The sequence below is a fragment of the Uranotaenia lowii genome, chromosome 3 (assembly GCF_029784155.1).
Source record: "Uranotaenia lowii strain MFRU-FL chromosome 3, ASM2978415v1, whole genome shotgun sequence".
Lineage (NCBI taxonomy): Eukaryota > Metazoa > Arthropoda > Insecta > Diptera > Culicidae > Uranotaenia > Uranotaenia lowii.
In genome coordinates, this window is record NC_073693.1 from 121963360 (window position 1) to 121983500 (window position 20141).

Consider the following 20141-nt stretch of genomic DNA (forward strand, 5'->3'; position numbering starts at 1 on the left):
TGATGGTGCTAGTTGACCAGAATATAAAAACTCTCTGGAGCCACCTTTTCGCTGGCATCGATTTGATACTCAGTCGATTGGTAAACAGAACAAGAAGAAGAAAAGAGGCCACCTCTTTAATTTTCAGATCCAATTGGCTCCAAATTTGCTTCCAAACTATGCAATATATGGAAAACAGTTTTCCAGAGATTGTTCAACCATTTTTTTTCGTGAAATTCAGTATTTTGTTAAAATTTATCTCAAGCAACCAACTGAGCCGCATCATTGATCTGAAGTACGTTCTATGTTGCTCAAAATTTAAGCTCTTATTGATTCTTTCAAGTTCCAAAACAAGTCTTCATGACCTTCTATTCAGCTTCTAGCGTGATTGTCGTTAAGCATTTTAGCCCCACCCAATTCTAGTAGTATAGAATGATTTTTTTTTAAAGATTTTTATGATTTTCAGGTAGAAATCTTACTTTGTCTAACCAGGGGGGGAGGGAGGGTTGAAAATTTCCAAAATCGTGTTTACGTAATTAGTGAACGGCCCCTTACAACAACTAAATCAATCAAAATTAGCTCTCGATTTTTTTGCATCTCGGAAAATGTTTATTTTGTTGCATTGTGCAATTTATCGAAACCCTTCTGAATGTGGAGTTGAGGATTTAGTAAAACAAGTAACACAGAAAAAATATTAGTCTGAAATATGTTTTTTTTGCTGAAGAATATTTCATATCAGCATAAAAATTGTAATGACGAACGAAATTTTGTAACAAACAAAGTGTTCAGTAATAAAGCAACGGATATAAGTGGTTAAGAATTTTTATTTTGCTAATTCTGTTGATTATCGTTAGTAGTAAACACCTGTCGTATGGCTTCGGATTCGGAATTTACAATTAAAAAAAGTTTCAATTTAAAATGTCGTAAAATGAAATATCAAAGTGCTAAAAGACAAAATTCCGCAGCATGCAAGCCAATTTTCTGACACTTGTTGCAACATATTTTTTTGGATCATTTAATTTATAGTCACGACTGTAAATCTTTTCTTGAACTTAAAATTGTCGGATTCCAAACTCGACAAATTACGGTTTGGCGAGATTTGTTCAAACTGCTACTCTATTGCTTCTTTCCTACATTTCCTAAATATATCGCATTAGAATGATCAATCTAGTAATCAAACTGGCCCAGCTTGGGGATCGAACCCTAACCTTCGTGGTGACAATCGAACACACTAACACAAAACCACGTCTGGTTGTTGTTCTAACTCATGGGTGGCCAACATTTTCAGGTGGCGGGCCAAATTTTAGAAATGGAATATGTCTGCGGGCCTAAAAACTCTTGTCAGCCATTTTTTTCCTTCAATACTTTTAAAGTACCTATGTTTTCAACAAATTTAATTAGGTTTGTCAAATTTAGAAAAAAAAACCCATTTACAATTGTAAAAATATTCCACAGTTTGAAAGCAATTGACTCTGGTCATGGTATAAGGATGATATGCAGAAAAAATTAAATAAAAACAGTTTTTATTTAGTGCTGTAATTTGTACACACAAGAAATATTTTAAATATCAAAAAAGAAATCTGTCAGATCTTAATAAACAATGTTTGATTGAAATTATCAAAATAGTATGGGCACAAATTAAAAATTTCAAGCTTGTTTTTTTATTTGATGAGCCATAAATTTTATAGGACCCAACATAACGGCTTTAAAATCGATCAGTTGTGTTATTCAAATAAAAATGATGTTATTATGCTGAACCAATAATTGCTATACTCATTTGAAAAAACAATATCCAGAGTAGTGGCTTGTGATATAGCTCAGTCAGCAAGTCAGTTGCTTTCTAAGGCGATGTCCTTTATTTCGAGCCCAAGAGTTTACATCGAACACAGTGGTACCGGATGTGTTTTTCCGATGAGTTGATATGAAGTTGCGAATGGTCCACACGCACAGCAATTTCCCCTTTTGAAATTTCTAATTTTACCAGTATTTTTTCGGTTAAAAATGATGATTTTCCTGGTTTATATTATATTAGTTTTTAATATGAAATCATGGCAAAAGTAAAAATTTTGGCTTCCAAAAGTTTTTTAAGAGCTGTACTAAAAAGTATCAAGTGAATTAAAACTTTTTCCATAAATTGTGTTGGCTTATAACTACAATAATTGAATATAATCCAAAACAAGAAAGTTTTATAAAAAAATCCGACGATTTAAAAATTCCTATTTACAATATTTGTTTAATATTTGAATTTTCAATTTTTGTACAATATAATAATCTTAAAAACTACGCAGGATAGAAGTCTGCGTAAGTAAGATGTGTAAATGTTCCCATGGGTTCTAAAGGAAAAGTTAAGACTGGATGATTTTAAGCTGAAATTCGTTCAAATCAATTCATTCCCACGTCTGCTATTAAATGCAGTAAATTTTTAGCTTAGCTTGATTAAATTCCCACGTCTGCTATTAAACGCAGTAAATGCTGATGAAAAATATTTCTAAGCTTTTAAAAAACCTTTGTAATAATTTCATTTAATTGAGCCCAAATATTTCTTTCATTCTTAGTAGGATATATTTTTCAAATTTGCAGGAAAAACTCCAAAAAAATTCAATTTACCCGGTTTTGCTGAAATTCCCAGTTTTTCCGATTTCCTGGTGAAGAAATGCCACTTTTTCCCAGAATTCCCGGTTTTCTCGATACGCTAGCAACCTTTCATCAACAAACCAAGTTTATAAAATGCAGGATACTTTATAAAGCTCTTCTAAACCAAAATGATGATATTTTTTCTTAAACTGGGTATCACAGCACATTTTGTAGTGTCCCATTTGTAATAAGTCTGGCAATAAGCTTACGTTAACAGAAATTTGTGTTATAAATGAAAAAAAAAAAACCACTCGATGCTTTCTAATATCTTAAAATCTGTTTCAAATTCCAATATCAAGTCCGAAACTCAGCGTAATTTGACATTTTGGCGATGTTTGGCTTTTAATTAAAGCTTTTGAATGAATTTATACGTTGAATCGATCACACGGATTTTTAAGTCAAGATTTACTACCTCCAAAGCTACAAAATTATCCGATACCTGGGGGAGGAAGACGTTCAAATTTAAACTTTAGATTATCAGTTTCGTGTAGTGGGTCATGTAACTCAGTTGTTTAGGTGCTAAATTTAGGTCTTATGAGTAAATTGTTGCAGATTCAAAAGTAAACATCGAAATCGAATTCAACAGCTAGATTATTCAGAAATAGGTCTATCAACTCTGTCGTAAATATAAACTTTGAATTATATAAAAATGTTGTTCGGTGCCTGGGAGCTACCCAAAATCTAAATCTGTTATTCAACCTGTTTTTAGAACAACCATTAATCAAACAATTATTATTAGTCAGCTTCAAAAACTTTAACGAAATTTGAGCGACTCAATACCCCTGTTCATGCAAGAATTTGTGAGAGCAAAACAAAACCTAATTAAATCATTTTATTATGCAAAACAAGTGCTTTGCAGCATCTAAAATTCTTTTATTGAAATTCACTTAATAAGAAAGTAAAATTTTGAACCTTCGCACTGGTCGGTAGATTGATGAGAGAAATTTGACGTTTAAAAGATTTTTTTTTATTCAGTCTTCCTCCCCCAGTCCAATACAAATTCTAAAGAGTTAAAATTTGAAATAAATTCGAAGATTTTTTTTTATTTTTAATTTATAAGAAGTTAACAAACACTATGATCTTGCTCCGTTTTATAAGTATTATTCTTTTGTCATAACATTGAAACTTATTAAAGCTTCGCGGGCCACGATTTGACCACCAACGTTCTAACTGAAACTAAAATTCGAAGTGGTGATATGATTTTGTTCCATACCTGCAAGCACACCCGTCAAATCAGACAGTCATCCAGCCAGAAAGAAAGCACTTCAATGCTCTTTTTGTGACATAGAAAATCCCGTTTTGAGTACTTTTGTGCCCTTCATGAGACTTAAGTCCCTTACAACGTACATATAAATCAGTTTTGCAACTTTCAAGTTCCTTAATGAATTCATATAATTCACTAAAGGGAATTTGGCAGTTGTTTCCCTTCGTCAGCCAATATGTAACTTTCAAAGCCTTCATTTAATTACATGTGTGACTTTTAGTTGCTAGTGATTTGGAGTGTTAGAGAGGATATGGTTTTCGAGGCTATCAAAAACTTAAAGTACTCTACCTCAGCCGGGCAAGATGGAATACCTGCGTGCGTGTTGAAAAAGTGTTGCACTATACTTGTTAAGCCCCTGACTTATATTTTTAATCAGTCCTTACAACAACATCGGTTCCCTGCCACCTGGAAAAGATCTTTCATGAGCCCAGTCTTCAAAAAGGGTGATAAGCAAGAGGTTCGCAATTATCGTGGTGTCACATCACTAGCTGCCTGCTCGAAGGTCCTAGAGAGGATTGTCAACGATGTTATGTTTGCAGCCTGCAGGAACTGGATTTCGGACAATCAACACGGTTTTTTCCCGAAACGTTCGGTAACATCTAACTTGGCAGTGTTCACATCATTTTGCATATCTAACATGGATTGTGGCAAACAAGTCGACGCAATTTACACGGACATCACTGCGGCGTTTGACTCAGTTAATCACTTAATTTTACTTTTAAAGCTAGAACGCCTGGGATTATCTGAGAGATTTTGTGCGTGGATCAGAAGCTATTTAACAAATCGTCGTCTTGCTGTTAAAATCGGAACATCTGAATCTTCAGATTTCATTCCGACTTCAGGAGTACCACAAGGAAGTAATTTGGGCCCTTTATTGTTCACCCTGTTCTGCAATGATATTAATATGCTGCTTTTTGGATGCGGAGTACTTATGTACGCGGATGATTTGAAAATTTTTCTGAACGTTAACAGTTTGGCAGATTGTCAGATACTTCAGCAATTCCTCGATACAGTAGTGAACTGGTGTGCTGTCAACCTACTGGCCTTAAGCGTTTCTAAGTGCTGTATCATAACATTTGGACGCAAGAAACTTCCATTTTTGTACGACTATTATATCCAGGGCGAACTTCTACATCGTGTTAATCAAATTAAGGACCTTGGCGTTGTTTTGGATAGTCATATGACATTCAAGGAACACTTCTCTGCTACACTTGAAAAGGTCAATCGAATGCTGGGGTTTGTCATACGTCTGAGTAAAGAATTTACAGATCCTGTTTGTCTACGAGCTCTGTATTGCTGCCTGGTTCGTTCAATATTAGAATCTGCAAATCTGGTGTGGTGGCCATTCGAAACTACATGGGTGGCGCGTTTTGAAGCGGTTCAACGAAAATTCGTACGTTATGCTCTGCGTGATCTACCGTGAGATAATCCTCGAAATCTGCCACCTTATACACAACGCTGCGCTTTGCTTGGCCTCCACACGCTGTCGAATCGCCATGATATTAGCCAATCACTGTTTGTGGCGAAAATTCTCAAAAACGAAATCGATTGCTCTTGGATACTTTCGCGCTGTCATATTTATGCTCCAGAAAGAACCCTGCAAAATCGTGACTGGCTATCACTGGAATCAAGAAATACGCGCTATGGTAGCAATGACCCTCTGCGTTCTGCAAAAGTAAGCTTCTTACGCAATTATGCTCTCTTTGACTTTAATGTCTCAACTGAAACCTTTAAACGCTTGATCGAATCCAGCATAAGTGACCAATTAAGAACTAATTAATAAGAAAACTTTGAATGTATGTCAAGATAGACCTAGATTAAGTAAACCATTAAGACATTTACGTCAGATGGTTTTTTTTTTATAAACAATAAACAATAAACAATTTTAGGAATAGTTTTGTCGTAGAACTACTTAAATTATTAATTAACCTTCAGAAGAATCAGAATAGGAGTAAACGATTAAAGTCTCCCGTTTTAACAGCCCATCAAAATATCCAGAGTTAACAGAACACAAGAAATGAGATTTTTTTTTCCTTCTATTTATTGGGAGTGGACAGTAAATAATAAATAAAATCGATTTCCTTGCGGCTTCAGGCTACATATACGGATTAATTTGATCTTGAACTTTGTCTAGTGTATGAAATGCTGACATTAAATAAATGAACTTACCTTTTTTTCAACCAGCAGCTGTTGTGAAGACCAATTTTCTCTTGTGGGTGTTTTATCGAAAATAAAATTGTAAAAAGTGTTTAACCGCAGCTGCGGCACCTGCCTCAGTTTATGCTCTGCACTTTGGTGGAACACATTACTTTTCTCATATCGGATTTTATCCCACACTCACACACAACAATTTTTTTCTACCCGAAGGAGTGAAAAAAATAACAACAGCTTGCACACGCCCGGATTCTTCTTTGCAACAGAAAAAAAAACTTATGGGCAGCCGAACCGACCAGATCTGCTGCTTCTTAAAACCTCAATTTGCTCCTCCGGGAACACGGAAGTTGTTGGGCGAATGTCTCTCTTGGGAGTTGCTTCCACTTCCTGTAAGAAAAGATAACAATAACAAACACGTGAGCATTTGTGTACCTTTATTGTGTACGAGATTGGGTAATTGATAACGCTTTACACATTTATGTTCGAGGGGGATTGCGTCTAGGTTGGTTTTCCGAGAAGATGTATGAGCTCGGGCTGATCGTTGGAAAATTCTTGGCGCTTCTGGGTCGGATTCAAGATTAAATGGAATTGGTAGCCCGTTTTCCTGTGGGTCCAATAGAGTCGGGTTCCATTTCGAGTTAACTCATGAAGTACTTTGAAACCAAATTGAGTGAATATTGGATTTTGAAAATTGATTTTTTTTTTCAAATTTCAATGAACCATAGAGGGTGTTTGAGAAAAAATTACGATGAATTGTCGAGAAAATCTCATCTAAAGTTACCTTGAAGTCTTCTCAGGAGGTCGAAGTTATCTGCCAATCGTCCATAAATTTCTTAACAACAATCATCCGAAACTCTTGATCCGGAAATAATTTGCCTTTCATTCATAGCTCTTCTGCCCACACACAATTGCAGCGATTTCATAAAATATCCGCTTTATAGGATAGGCTTCACCTTTGATACTGTAACCTGCAATTCTTTGCTGTTGTTATGTCAAGCGTTTCCAATCGAGAAATACTAGAATTTCAATCCCCATCAGCCTCTTGCTGACAAATTCTAGTAAGGTAGGATACATTCAAACAACATGGAGGAGAAATGGAGGAACCAGAAGAGGGATGGAGATGGTTTACAAAAAGAGAAGAACCTTGACTCCTGACTCAGGCCGCCATGCCGGAATGCGTACAATAGATGTCCTACGATGTCCGATGTCGTTTGCAAACAGCCTCTTCAATGCAATAATGCTTTGCCTGTTCCGCACAGGATGTTGTAAAAAGAGAGAGAGTAACACAAGCTTTGTGTATTGTATTTGCAGAAGGACGTCTCGTTGTGCCCACTGGAAGCAAATGACTGTGATTGCAATTTTGACTTATGATGAAGTATATTGAATTCTAAATATGAGTTCCTATTTCGAAATGTTTACTTTCGTTTAATTAAACTTTGAATAGATCGCGGTTGAAAATTATAGGAGATTTCGCATAAAAACTATAGTTTTGAATACTAAAATACGCTTCAGAGACAATGATTTCATACGCATTGCAATGGTGAAATTGGATGAAAATGACAATTTCACATAATATGTGAAACTCGATCTTCAAGTTATTTATGTCCATAAGAGTTTGATACGATCGTATACCTACCAGGTTCACTTTTCTTTAAAAACTTACTCTCTGGAGCCACCTTTACGTGGTGCTATCTCAATTGCACTCAGAACATAACGCAGAAAATTGCGTTGTCAACTTTTGAACACAAAAATTTGTAGCCTCACCTACTCTTATAATAATGGAAGTTCGAGCACTTTCTTTAGCTTAGTTTAGCTTAGCCTATGAAAATAATCAAATCTCCTCTTGTCGTTACACTTTTTTTTTGCTTTTATTGATACTTCTCGGTGAGTAAAACAGCAAATTTATTTTCACATGACGTTTCGGGATACTTTGTTTCACCCATCATCAGACGTCTAAAGATATTCATCAAAATTAAAAAAAAAATCAACTAACCGACTTGAAAAAATTACAATTATTTTTTTAACATTCAAAATTTACAATAAATAAAATCCAGCATAATTTTATTCCTAATCAGCTGCTGGTTGACTTTTAGCTGCCTCTTTTCTCAGTTAAGATATGAGACTATTGTAGGTTGCTTGACAACTTCTACGGGCTGGAACCGCCTGCTTGAGGTTCACACCTCGGGCAAAACTGGTGGACTTCTGAATTAATAAACAAACACAATGACAGCAGTTAGGGTTAAATTCGTGGATATCTAGGTTGCCTTAGCTAACAACTCACATTCACCTGTAGAACCTGAAACGCAAAATTCAAAGAATTATATTTGTAACATTTTGCGCAAAGGCCAATAGAATGGAGATGGGATAATCAACAAAGTCAATGGTGGATGAAGGAAGAATTGTTAGTAAGATACTTTCATGGATCGAGAATCAACCTTTCAGTCCAGTATATTTCAAAAGCTATTTTGAAAAACTTTGAAGCAGTGATAAGTCAGTATCTCCAGCTACAGAAAGCTACATTCAAGTATCCTGCGTTTTCTTTATTCATTTTAAACTTGACCATTAACAGTTTTTGTGATAAAAACTAAGATACAGAAGACATAGGTATTTACGTATATTTCAAATTTGTGGCAAAGGTTAAGAATTTTATCCAAAACAACGTAAAACTAATGTTGAGACTGAGACTTGTGTTTCTGCTCTCTTCAAAACGGAGTGCAACCATCTATTGTTCATCAATTTTGTAAACAAAAACAGGTTTTTAATTTAATTTTTTCAAATATTTATGAAATATGTCTTAATTTCCACCGATAATCCTGTTAAAAAAAGGCAACCGTTCATAGATAATAAAACTGGAAAAAAATACTCTATGGAGCCACTTTTCGAGGTTCTATCGCAGACTGAGTCCTAATGCGTTACCATTACCATGCCATAACTTTTTAACATTCAACAATGCTTATGAAACTTCTCATTTACGATTCAACTTTTAAAACCTAGTACCATAAAACGGGGTAACTTTGATCAACATGAAATTTTTCCAGATGAAACTCAATAACTACGTCTAAATCTCCAATTTTTTTCTTTGTTTAAAAACTTAAAAGTTAAGTTTCAAATTGGAAAAAAAAACTTGTTTGTTTTTTTAAATATCGAATGTAATATCAAAATCTTCAAATATCTATTTTTTCGAAGGCTCGCAAACAAACACGTTTTCTGGTGAAAATTCAAAGCGTTTAGAAGCAAACAAGTTAATTTATGTGAGAGTTAAACATTTTTTTTCCTAGGTAAATGTTTTGTTTTGGTATAGCTTCTGTTGCAGTTTGAGGTAAATTTTTGATATTTAAATAATAGGGACATTCTCGAATATTGAACCAGTCTAGGACAAAATGATAGGAACCCAATCAAATTGTAAAGTTTCAAAGAAAAAATAATAGGGGAATGCGAGGGCCTAGGAAAATGAATAAAGGCAAAATAACATTTTTGTAGTAAAAATTTTAGTAGTACCTAATGATGAAAAATTTAGCCCTCTAATTTATGTAGCAATATTGTCTACCTGAAACTCAAATACGTATATGTTAAGCATTTATTTTATTTTGATTCATTTATTCTTAAAAATCTTTAATGCTCCGAACTGCTTTAGCAGTTGATAAACTAGTATTTGTAAACATTATGAAGATGTTTGGTATCCATCATGATCAAGAAAACTTGTTTTCGTCAAAATAGAGACTGATAAATGTTACCGCAAAGCATCAAATTCTAAAAAAAAACTAAATCGATTTTAAAATCAATTTTAAAATAGTCTAATAAAATTCTGCAACCATATTTCATATTCATAGGAGTTTAGTACTGGTTTTAGAGATTTGAAACATACCACATTCCCCTTAACAGAAAACATAATCGAAAAATTCTAAAACAAAGTGATCAATCTTAACCCCGTATTACGGTAAATAGGTTTTTTTTTTAAATTTCGTTACATATACTCTGGGAATTACTTCATTTGAACGTGAGATAAATTTGGTAACCAACTCAAGCAACCAAAATTCACACAAATAACTTAATAAAGGTGTCAAAAGCAACATTTTGGCTGACAAAGATAAACAACTGCCCAATTGCCATGGGTGAACTATATGTAGGGGAGAGTGGGGTATCGTGGGCCATGAGGAAACGTGGGCCACTTTTAATATCTCAGATGTGTGTTGAGATAAAAATCTCAAACCAACTGTCATCGTCGTCGCTTTGCGTGAGCATATATTCCTATATGCTGTTGACTGAAATACGCATCATATGCATCTTTTATTTATCAAGCTAAAAAAAGTTAGAAAAATTTACTTTCATAATTAAAAAAAACCCCGCTAATTTCATTGATGGGGAACCTAAAGTGCATAACATAAATATGCTCATACGCTTCTGATCTTTGTTTTGTCATGATCTTTCACGTGGAAAAGGACTTTTTGATGAAACATCAATAAGTCACACAAACGCAACCAATTTGCAAATCGTAGCTTGTGGGGAATCGTGGGCCACACATCTTGAATCACCTATATTTTTATGTTTTAATACAAATTCAGAATTTAAAATACGTTTTACCTATCTGTAAAGTTTTCTTATGCCAAATGAAGAGTTATGAAAAATATTTTGTCCATCCTATATAAGAAATTTTGCCAAAACGTTCACGAGTCAGGTTTTGGAATCTATGCGATCATACACAGCTCTCTTTTTTATTTCATCATCTGAAATTGCTTTAAAATAACGAAATGAATTAGGAAATCACAGTTTTGGGTCAACTCATAGACTTTGCATGTTATTTGGTCAATTTGGATTTGGTGGCCCACGATTCCCCACCATTTTTCAAAATCCAAAAAATATTGCTTTTTTTCAAACAGTCAGAATTTGGGGAAAATAACTTATTAAAAATTAAAAAAAAATACCTTATGATACCTTGAAAATGTAGAAAACCAAACCATTTTTTATTTTCATTTTATCTTTTATAATAAAGAAGTTATGGAACAACGAAAAAAAGTGGCCCATGATTCCCCACTCTCCCATACTTATTTTGAAATTGAAAGTTGCAAAAGTGATTTATATGCACGATGTAAGGGACTTGAGTCACAAAAAGGGCACAAAAGTACAATTTTCACACTCACAACACATAAATCAGTCAAATGAAAGGAAAAAACTTTCTTTTTTAAGTTTTTTCTGATGCTTTCAGTCGAAAATTGGCCGGTGTTTCTGATGATGTTGACGTAAATGGTTTTCAAAGGGAACTTGATGATTTTCAAATGAAAATCTAGATCTTCAATTTCAAACGAAAATAACAATTGTTTATTAGTAAGTGATTTTTTATGCATCAAGTATTTTTTGTGAATAATAACTATTTCAAAAAGGAACTAAGCCAACCAACTTGAAATTAATTTTACTTCTATTAATTTTTTATTAAAACCTCATACGTTCCAGCAATTTTTACCCGTTACAGTCCTTGAAGTACTAATTAAAGACTCCTAACTAAAACCACAATGTCTCTCTTATTACTCAACCGATTTGTATAAAAAAATTTAGTTTTAGAAATCTCCTAATGTAACCCAAATAACAATATTACAATTCTTAATTTTCACTTTACTCCACTTCAAAGTCTGATAAAAAAATCTGAAAAAACATGTTTCCGAAAAATCGGTAGATCAACTACTAAAAAAAAATCAGTTAATGTCCATAAAAGCTGAAGTTAAAAACCATACGTTGCGCACAAGGAGATATGTTTTTGAATTATTTTAAGATCATGATCACAAAAAAGGCAACAAAAAAAGTAATATCGAAACCGTAGGGGAGAGTGGGGATACTTGATCCCCTTTTCTTATTTTCACCATATCTTTTTGGAAAAATTTAGCAACTCGCCGTCTTTGATATTTTCTGACAGCTTGTAACTTCGAGTTTCTATGCTCCAAATATTAGAACGATACTTGAACCCGTTGATGAACTAGAAGCATTTTTGTGGGAGTAAAAAAATTGCGATTTTTCTGAAGTTAGGGGAGACTTGATCCCCTATTGAAGGAGACTTGATATTTTATTCAGGAAACCCTAATCCTTGTATAAAAATCAAACAAAACCCCAAGATAGAATGTTAATTGACTATTTTGGTCATGTTTGTTCTCATTCAACAATTTATAGCAGACATAAGAAGAAAATTCTATAACTTTGTCTCAACGCTAAGAACATAGCATACTTAAAGGCGCTATTTTTTATAATTAAGAGAAAATTAATTATTTTTGCTCTTTTCTTCAGACAATTGTTTGATAAATATTAGCTTTTGGATAAATATTAGTAATTTCGTAATCAGCAATCATAATGATCAATTCAGAAGAAGAATATGCCGTTTGGAAGGGGGATCAATTGTACCCAACTCTAGGGGATCAATTATACCCATAATCAACATTTTAGAAAACTTTTTCTGAAAAAAGTTGAGAGTTTTCCGTTACTTTCAAAATATGGCATTATGAAGTTCATTTTACGCTCGAACGATTGATACATTGGAGCAAATATTTTTTTCATAATTTTCCCATGTGAGGAATATTTTAAAGTGATGAAAAAAGATCTTCAAGTTACATTTTGTGAAATTTTTCAAACAAAGTTCAATTACTCAAACAATTATTTTGTTAAAAAATTTTAAACTACAAGCATTGTTATTTTGCTCATTTTGGCACATTTTTATAGAACATTTGATCTTTGTAAGACATTCCAGTTTCGAGATATAGCTAAGGAATCAAGTATCCCCAGGGATCAAGTATCCTCATTCTCCCCTACTGCTCAATCAATCAATCTGAATTGTTCAAGTCACACCAGATGAATTTTGAAAAGTGGATTGCAAAGTTTACGTAATTTAACAAATTTTGGCATCTTTAGATTTGTAAAGTACGAAACACAAAATTTCTGACGAATTTTCAAAAGTAGCTGTTGTTTATTCGCAATTTCTCAGATTTTCCAACATTGAAAAATCCATTTTGCACTGAATTTAGAGTTTATTAACGCAAAATTTTTGCAATAAATGTATATTCACCCAGAAAGGAAATTTCATTCCGGTTCTAGTTTTTAATAACATAAGCAATACAGAGAATTCCAAAAATATGATTAACTATCTAGGTACTGTGACAAAAACCATTTTTATAGATTTTTTTAAACTACTTTTTTTTACATTTTTGTGGTCACTGGAATTAAAGAAAATATATCCTCTTACGCAAACTATAGCTTCTAACTTTAGCTTTTTTAGACAGTGCGTTAAATTTGTGAATTTTATGTGCCTTTTTTTGTTAATCTATAGACTTTTTGTTCCAAAGCATGTTTTGTTTTGCTTTTTTTTTAGATTTGGAGTATAGGAAAAGTTAAGAGCTGAATATTGTCTGAAAAATTTATTTGAGTTACATTTCGAGGTATTTTGTAAATATTTTACAAATCGATTGACAAATGAGGCCCTTGGAGTTATAGGGTTATAAGTACATGGAAGCTTATTTCGAGAAAACAGGCTTTGAAGTGGTTTTGTTCGACAATTGTAGACTTTTTGTAGTCCGTATTTGACGTGACTCAACTAGAAAATTTATTCTTTTGTTAATTTACAATGTTGTTAATAAATATGAGACCAGATTACTTACAAATAAGTCTTCTACTCCGATCAAAACGAGTTTGCCGAAGATCCTACAATCAGTTCCGGATTCGGATTCCTGTTAAGTTACGATAAAGTTACTTTCTGGCGTTTTTATAACAAAGAAGGTTACTTACGATCTGATGGAGAATATAAAGCAAGATATTTCGCAAATACAATATTTATCCGGGAACGACAATTCACGGCAGTGAATTCGACCTAATCGGAACACATTTCTTCAATTAGCAAATCGTATTTGATATTTGGAAAATATTTTAAACTTACGTTTAATCAAACTACTGATCGGAACCTTGCTAGAATAGCATCAAACTCAGCTAAGAAAATGCTGCACTTTGGCACGAGAGAATACAGTTTCAAGCAGAACTATAATTTTCACCAAGCAATCTATCAAACACGTTTTTAATTTTTTTCCGACATTCCTACTTCTTCTTTTCTCCTTTCTCTTCTCATCTGTCTAACTATCAAACTGTCAAAGCTAATCTGTCACAAGATGGGTTTGATGTTCCCCCTAATTTCACCCTCTCAGGGCCATAGCAACAACAATTTTACATATATTTTTCGAAAAACTTTATTTTGCTTTGGAACGTAAAAGCATGTCAATAAAATTCAAAAAATATTAAAAAATCACCAAATATAATTTGAAATATGAAGAACTGTTTGGCATCATTAACTCAAAATCGACCATTTTGTCACTTATACCCCTTTGGCTCTGAAGGCCTCAAATAAAAGAGATATAGCGATTAAAGGCGGGGTGTGTCGAATTGATATTCAAGGTCTGATTAGGGAGTTTATTTGTCTGGGCTTTCAGGATGCCTTCATGAAAAAGTAATGATGCATAATTGAAGATTTTAAGAATTCATTGTCCCAGAAGTGATTTTGGTGCCTTTGATTCAGAAAGCCTTTTTTATGTGGGTTTTCCTAGAGCTTTAGAACTAAAATTTTGAATTTGGTTACAAGTAAAAACAAAAACTATTTAGTTTAAGAGTTGTCATTCTTTTAATTTGGATACTTAATTCTTAGCTCTTATCTCAGTTATTTGTTTGTTTATTTTTAAATATCCAAATAACATGAATCATATCTAATTTATGAAAAATCGTTAAATTCTGACTCTGTACTCCAGGATGAGAGACTATGACTCTTAGTTTTCAATCTTCATTTTGAGTGTGAGTTATTTAGGATAAGGTTGCCAAATTTCCCGGTTATATTTGGGAACAGTCTGGCCCGGCCTGGTTGCCCGTATTTCATTGAAAATGCCCGGATTAATTCGCTTTATGTAACAAATAAAAAAAAACAAATTCTGTTATGAAATTTTTTTTATATATGCCTCCAAAACGATTTTTTTGTGAAAGTTGCATGATAATAATCTTAAATTGTTTTTTGGAAGCCTAAAATAGAATTTGAAATCTGGCTATGAATTAAGATGAAAACACATTTTTTTAAATTTTTTTTCTTGATTTTTGTAGAGTAATTTCTGGGTTTCGACAAAATATGCCCGGATATTGCCTTAATTTATGGTCGTCAATTTTAAAATCAAATGCTCAGATTTTGCCAGGTTTTTATATCAAATTGCCCGGATTTGTTTGATACTTGCTGAAAAAATTCTGGCAACCGTAAGTTAGGATCATAGGATTTGGTTCGGAATGATCGGGAATATTTATTGGTAAAAAAAAAATTCAAATGTTGTTGCATATTTAGTTCTTCTCTTTTTACCAGCATAGCTAAAATATGTATGCATCCTGAAAAATGAAAGCGTTCATTCTTCTTTTCAACGAAATCTCTGTTAGAAGTAATCATGCATTGCAAAGATTACTACGGCCAGGCCAACCATGTGGTGAATACCGCCAAAGATACTGGAACAAGGGAAGGAATGAAGCAATGAGTTCCCAGCCAAACGCCTCATGTGGATTTTTTTTGATACAGGATTCAGAGTAATTGAAATCACACTCACCTTCACTAGATGCTAAGGAATCAAATTTTATTAAAAGTTGGATCTCACCAAATAAGTCGCTGTCTAAGGGACACATCTTTGGCTACGCCTGTATATTTGATTTTCGTTCAAAGATTGTAGGCAGGGACATAGAGCTTATTCCGTTCGGACTTCTGGATTATGATATCCTTCGTGATTGTCCTCATCAACCGGTTACAACTTTAAAATCTCATTTTTCACTAAGTCAGTTTCCAAACAAAAGCAATGCAACAGTATAACTGAAGGCGGATTGGCTTACTTCAGGCTGGTTTCTGGTACGTTAGCTAATCCGGCCATCCGATTCAAGTACAACTACACTATTTTTTACATAAAAATACTGCCACGGTGTGCCAAAATACGTTATTAAAAATAAAAAATGACCACCAAAACGGCACTCGACATTCGAAAGATATAGTATTCAGCCATCTATCCTGAAAATTTGGAAATGTTTCATCGGGCTTTTTTTGAAATTAGAGCGATTTTAAATTTTAAGTCAATTTGCATTAGATTTCCAATGGGGTTTTTCGATCTTATGTTCTATGACCATGGATTTTTCTGACTACAGATATTATATGACAATCACTCAGTTCAATGACTTTATAGAAAATTTCATGCCCGACAACTTTGTGGAAGACCGGAAAAAGATTTGAGTTGATCCTGAAAAGTTATTGGCAGTTTTCTAAAACTTTATTAGACTGATTGAAATTTTTCCATGTTTCTTAAGTTTTTTTTCAATTCCGCTTCACTAAAAAGCGAAAAGCTTTCCAGGCGTAGTTTGAATCGTTTTTTGGGATAGAATTTTCAGCACAAATGTGTATGTAATAGTAAATCTATGGGTAATAGTCATCATACGAGCTCACAGCTCTTTGAAACGAACTGCTCCTGTATCTGCCCAGAATGTGTTCGAAATGAAAGTTGACAATTACTTAAGCGTGAGGAAAACTCTTAGTATTACACGAAACTTCCGTAAAATGGGTATAAATTTTGAGCCTAATCTTAAAGAAAAGTTAGGCTCATATAACCGGCAATTAAAGGATTTCTTCGAAATCAAGAAGTTGGATGATATGGGAGGAAACGAAAGCGTCAAAGAAGTACCTATAATATACTGCGTCAATGAAATAGAAATTATTTAAAAGATTCGAGACTCGCGAAATATGACTGATGAAGAACTAACTTTTTAAATTTGGAATTGACGGTGGAGGTGGTTCTTTTAAAATTACTTTGTCGGGGATTTCACTGGGACAGCAGTCCAAAGCTGAACGTTTCAAGGATGGCGGTGTTCGAAGGTATTTCAGAAATAGTTATGAAAATTAGGCTTATAGTATAAAAACGTCAAATTATTTAATTAACTATTAGGCTTTTGATTCTTGCTCTTGCCCCAAAACTGGAAGAAAAATATGAGAATATTGCCCCAATTTGGAACGCGTTACAGTTGCAAGACATCGATGGATATGTTGCAGGAGATTTAAAAGTCAGTTGCAGCCACGAATCCAGAGCTAGCAGAATTATGGACTGCAAAGGCAGGAGTGAGGCATCTCCAACAAACGTTTGGTTTCACAGGGAAAGCTTGCCATAATCTAACGGATTCCTCAGATGTGCTTGAAGGTCATTTTGATGTGCAAGAACATTTAAAGGTATAAGTAAAATAGATAAATAAAAAAAAACACTTAAAACTGAAAAATACCGATATCGCAGGCACTGAAGCTGTTCCAGGAGATTTACAAGGCATGCTTTAAAGAAAACTTAGATTCCGAGTACACATCACTCATTGATGAGTTTTCTACAGTGTGGGAGAATCTTAAACTGCCAAACTCTTCCAAATTACACATTCTACGATTTCATGTAAAAGGTTTTTGCGAATACACCGGAAAATCGCTGAGTGTATTCGGAGAGCAAGCCTCGGAGAGTGTTCATCATGATTTTTCAGAAACGTGGAAACGATATCAAACCCCCAATAAGTTGTACTATGATCATCTTTTAAAAGCTGTAGTGGATTATAAAAGTGGTCATCTGTGTTGATTTTTAATTTTAAATAAAAAACATCGTTTATTTTTATTGTTGAATCCAAGAAGGTAATCAAAAATGACTATTTTAAAGCCAATATTACGCTATTTACCTTGTTCGACTGAGCACAATTTAATGCACGACAAAAATGGTTGAAGACCCAAAAACTATTCCAACTACGCCTGGAAAGATATTCGCTTTTTAGTGAAGCGGAATTGAAAAAGAATTTAAAAAAATTAAAATTTCAATCAGTCTAATAAAGTTTTAGAAAATTGCCAATAACTTTTCAGGATCAACTCAAACCTTTTTTCGGTCTCCCACAAAGTTGTCGGGCATATTCTATAAAGTCATTGAACTGGGTGATTGTCATATAATATCTGTAGTCAGAAAAATCCATGGTCATAGAACATAAGATCGAAAAACCCCATTGGAAATCTAATGCAAATTGACTTAAAATTTAAAATCGCTCTAATTTAAAAAAAAACCCGATCAAACATTTCCAAATTTTCAAGATAGATGCCTGAATACTATATCTTTCGAATGTCGAGTGCCGTTTTGGTGGTCATTTTTTATTTTTAATAACGTATTTTGGCACACCGTGACTGACGACGTATTTAAATATCAAAAATTTACCGACGAAGTGACAGAAACGTGTCTGCTGCCAGATAGCCATGGCCTACTCCTCAAGGTTGTCGCATGTTCAGATATTCAAAACAAAGATTTAATTTAAAAATAATTCAGGCTACAGCTTAGCTCAAAAACGCAACACAGTTAAATATCGCAAATAGAGCATCATAAAATTGGGTGGATAAGAAGAAATTTCAACGCTCAAGGGCTTTTACAGTTTTTATTGGAATGAAAAGCTCCATATTATTAGTTGTTGAACAAAATCTTTGAATTTTTGTGCTTAATACCGTCACTCTACCTTTTACTCTTTTCTTAAGGGTTCAATTTTTTTTTCTATGACTTTCTCTTTTTCAGAAACGCGAGAAGAGATCCTTAGAGCAAACGAATAAAATAAATATTTTTAATACCAGTGGCCAGTGAAGAGGAAAATACATTTTCACTTTCTGCTTGAAGAAAATGAGTAGCAAAAGAAACAGAAAAAATCCTAACCAAACGAAACAAACCCTACCATCACCGGAGAAGACGCTCCTCGTGAGAATAAACACACCCAGGTAAGCCTTTAATCAGATTACAGAAAGTGGCCATTCAGCTTTGTATTTTAAATCATTCTTCTTGGCTCAACCTTTAACTTTCTGTGGTGCGGTTACAATCAAACATGGACCCTGGCCCTGGAAATGGAAGGGTTGCAAAGATTCAATTTTCAGGGAAAGCTACCAAGTAGCAAAAAAAAATTCCGAAATCTGTACGTGATTATTTTTCGAAAAAGGGGAAAATTGCAGTTATGACAAATATACCACCATCAGAGAAAAAACTTATACAAAGTATATGATTCTGGACGAAAACCAACTTCAAGAGGGGTTATTTCGAAGAAAAATTTCAGTCTTTGAAGTTGTCGAAAGAATTTTCCAGAAAGATTCAGGAGCTTGAAGCTCAATTTTGATTACCAAACTTGTGAATTTTGACACTGACGACGATGCTTTGTTATGAATTTTCAAATTCCAATCAACTGGCTGACGCAATTTGACTCTTGATCCAAGTCGAAATTATTCAGACCATACCGTATACTTAGGACGTTTCTAAAAATCACAACAATACGAATGCCAACTCCGGTGGCACATACTAGCTGCTTCAATTCAAGATCTTGAAACTACTCGAAGGAGTAATAACTCTTTGCAGCAGGAAGTGACTATTGACAGGAGAAATAAGCATGTAAATGACTTCCAGTGAAGGTGCTTTGCTCGTATTGATTGCATCTATTCGTTTGGTTGCAATTCTGCTGAAGTCATAACAAACGAATGAGTGAGATTTAACTGTACAGCACCTAGCTTCTCTGATTCTGATGCGATGGCTTTAAGCATATGTAATGTGGAACATTAAGGTATGTACCGTAAAGTGGAGTTATTATGATCAACTGGCTCAACTGGAGCAACTGGTATCACTGACCTTCATGGAAAGTTTTCAATAAGGCTGGATTCAGGAGAGGTAATGGATCCGCGACGATAAAAAATCTGAACATTGCAATCGATAGTTTAATATTTTGAAATTATGATATTGAAATAACTTAACTTTTAAAATTTCTGTTTAGGTTAATATTTGGAGTTTTAACGTTTTGAATTTTTTTTACTCCTGTTTTTTTTACTCTAACCTAACGTTTCGAATGTAGCTTCCTCAGGGGCTAAATTTTTTGCTCATCAAATGAAAATCACCTTCAAATATTTGTTGCGTCTACCCGATAGAATTCATTTTTTGGTTGAGTTGATTCGACTTATCTTGAACTGCTGCCTTTGAATTTCTGTGTTGGATTTTGTTTGTTAAAATTTTGTGTATTATGAATTGGAATGTTTAATGAAAATGGACGATTTTTTTTCAGA

At 33.8% G+C, this 20141-nt stretch overlaps 1 protein-coding gene across 2 annotated transcripts in view; it reads right to left on the reverse strand.

The window, feature by feature from the left end:
• LOC129750874 (G-protein coupled receptor dmsr-1) overlaps nt 1-20141 on the reverse strand; it is a 477126-nt gene that overhangs the window by 346783 nt on the left and 110202 nt on the right. For both annotated transcript variants that reach the window (XM_055746001.1, XM_055745999.1), the window contains exon 2: nt 6047-6418. The gene's annotated coding sequence lies outside the window, so the exon portion shown is untranslated. The remainder of the gene's footprint in view (nt 1-6046; nt 6419-20141) is intronic.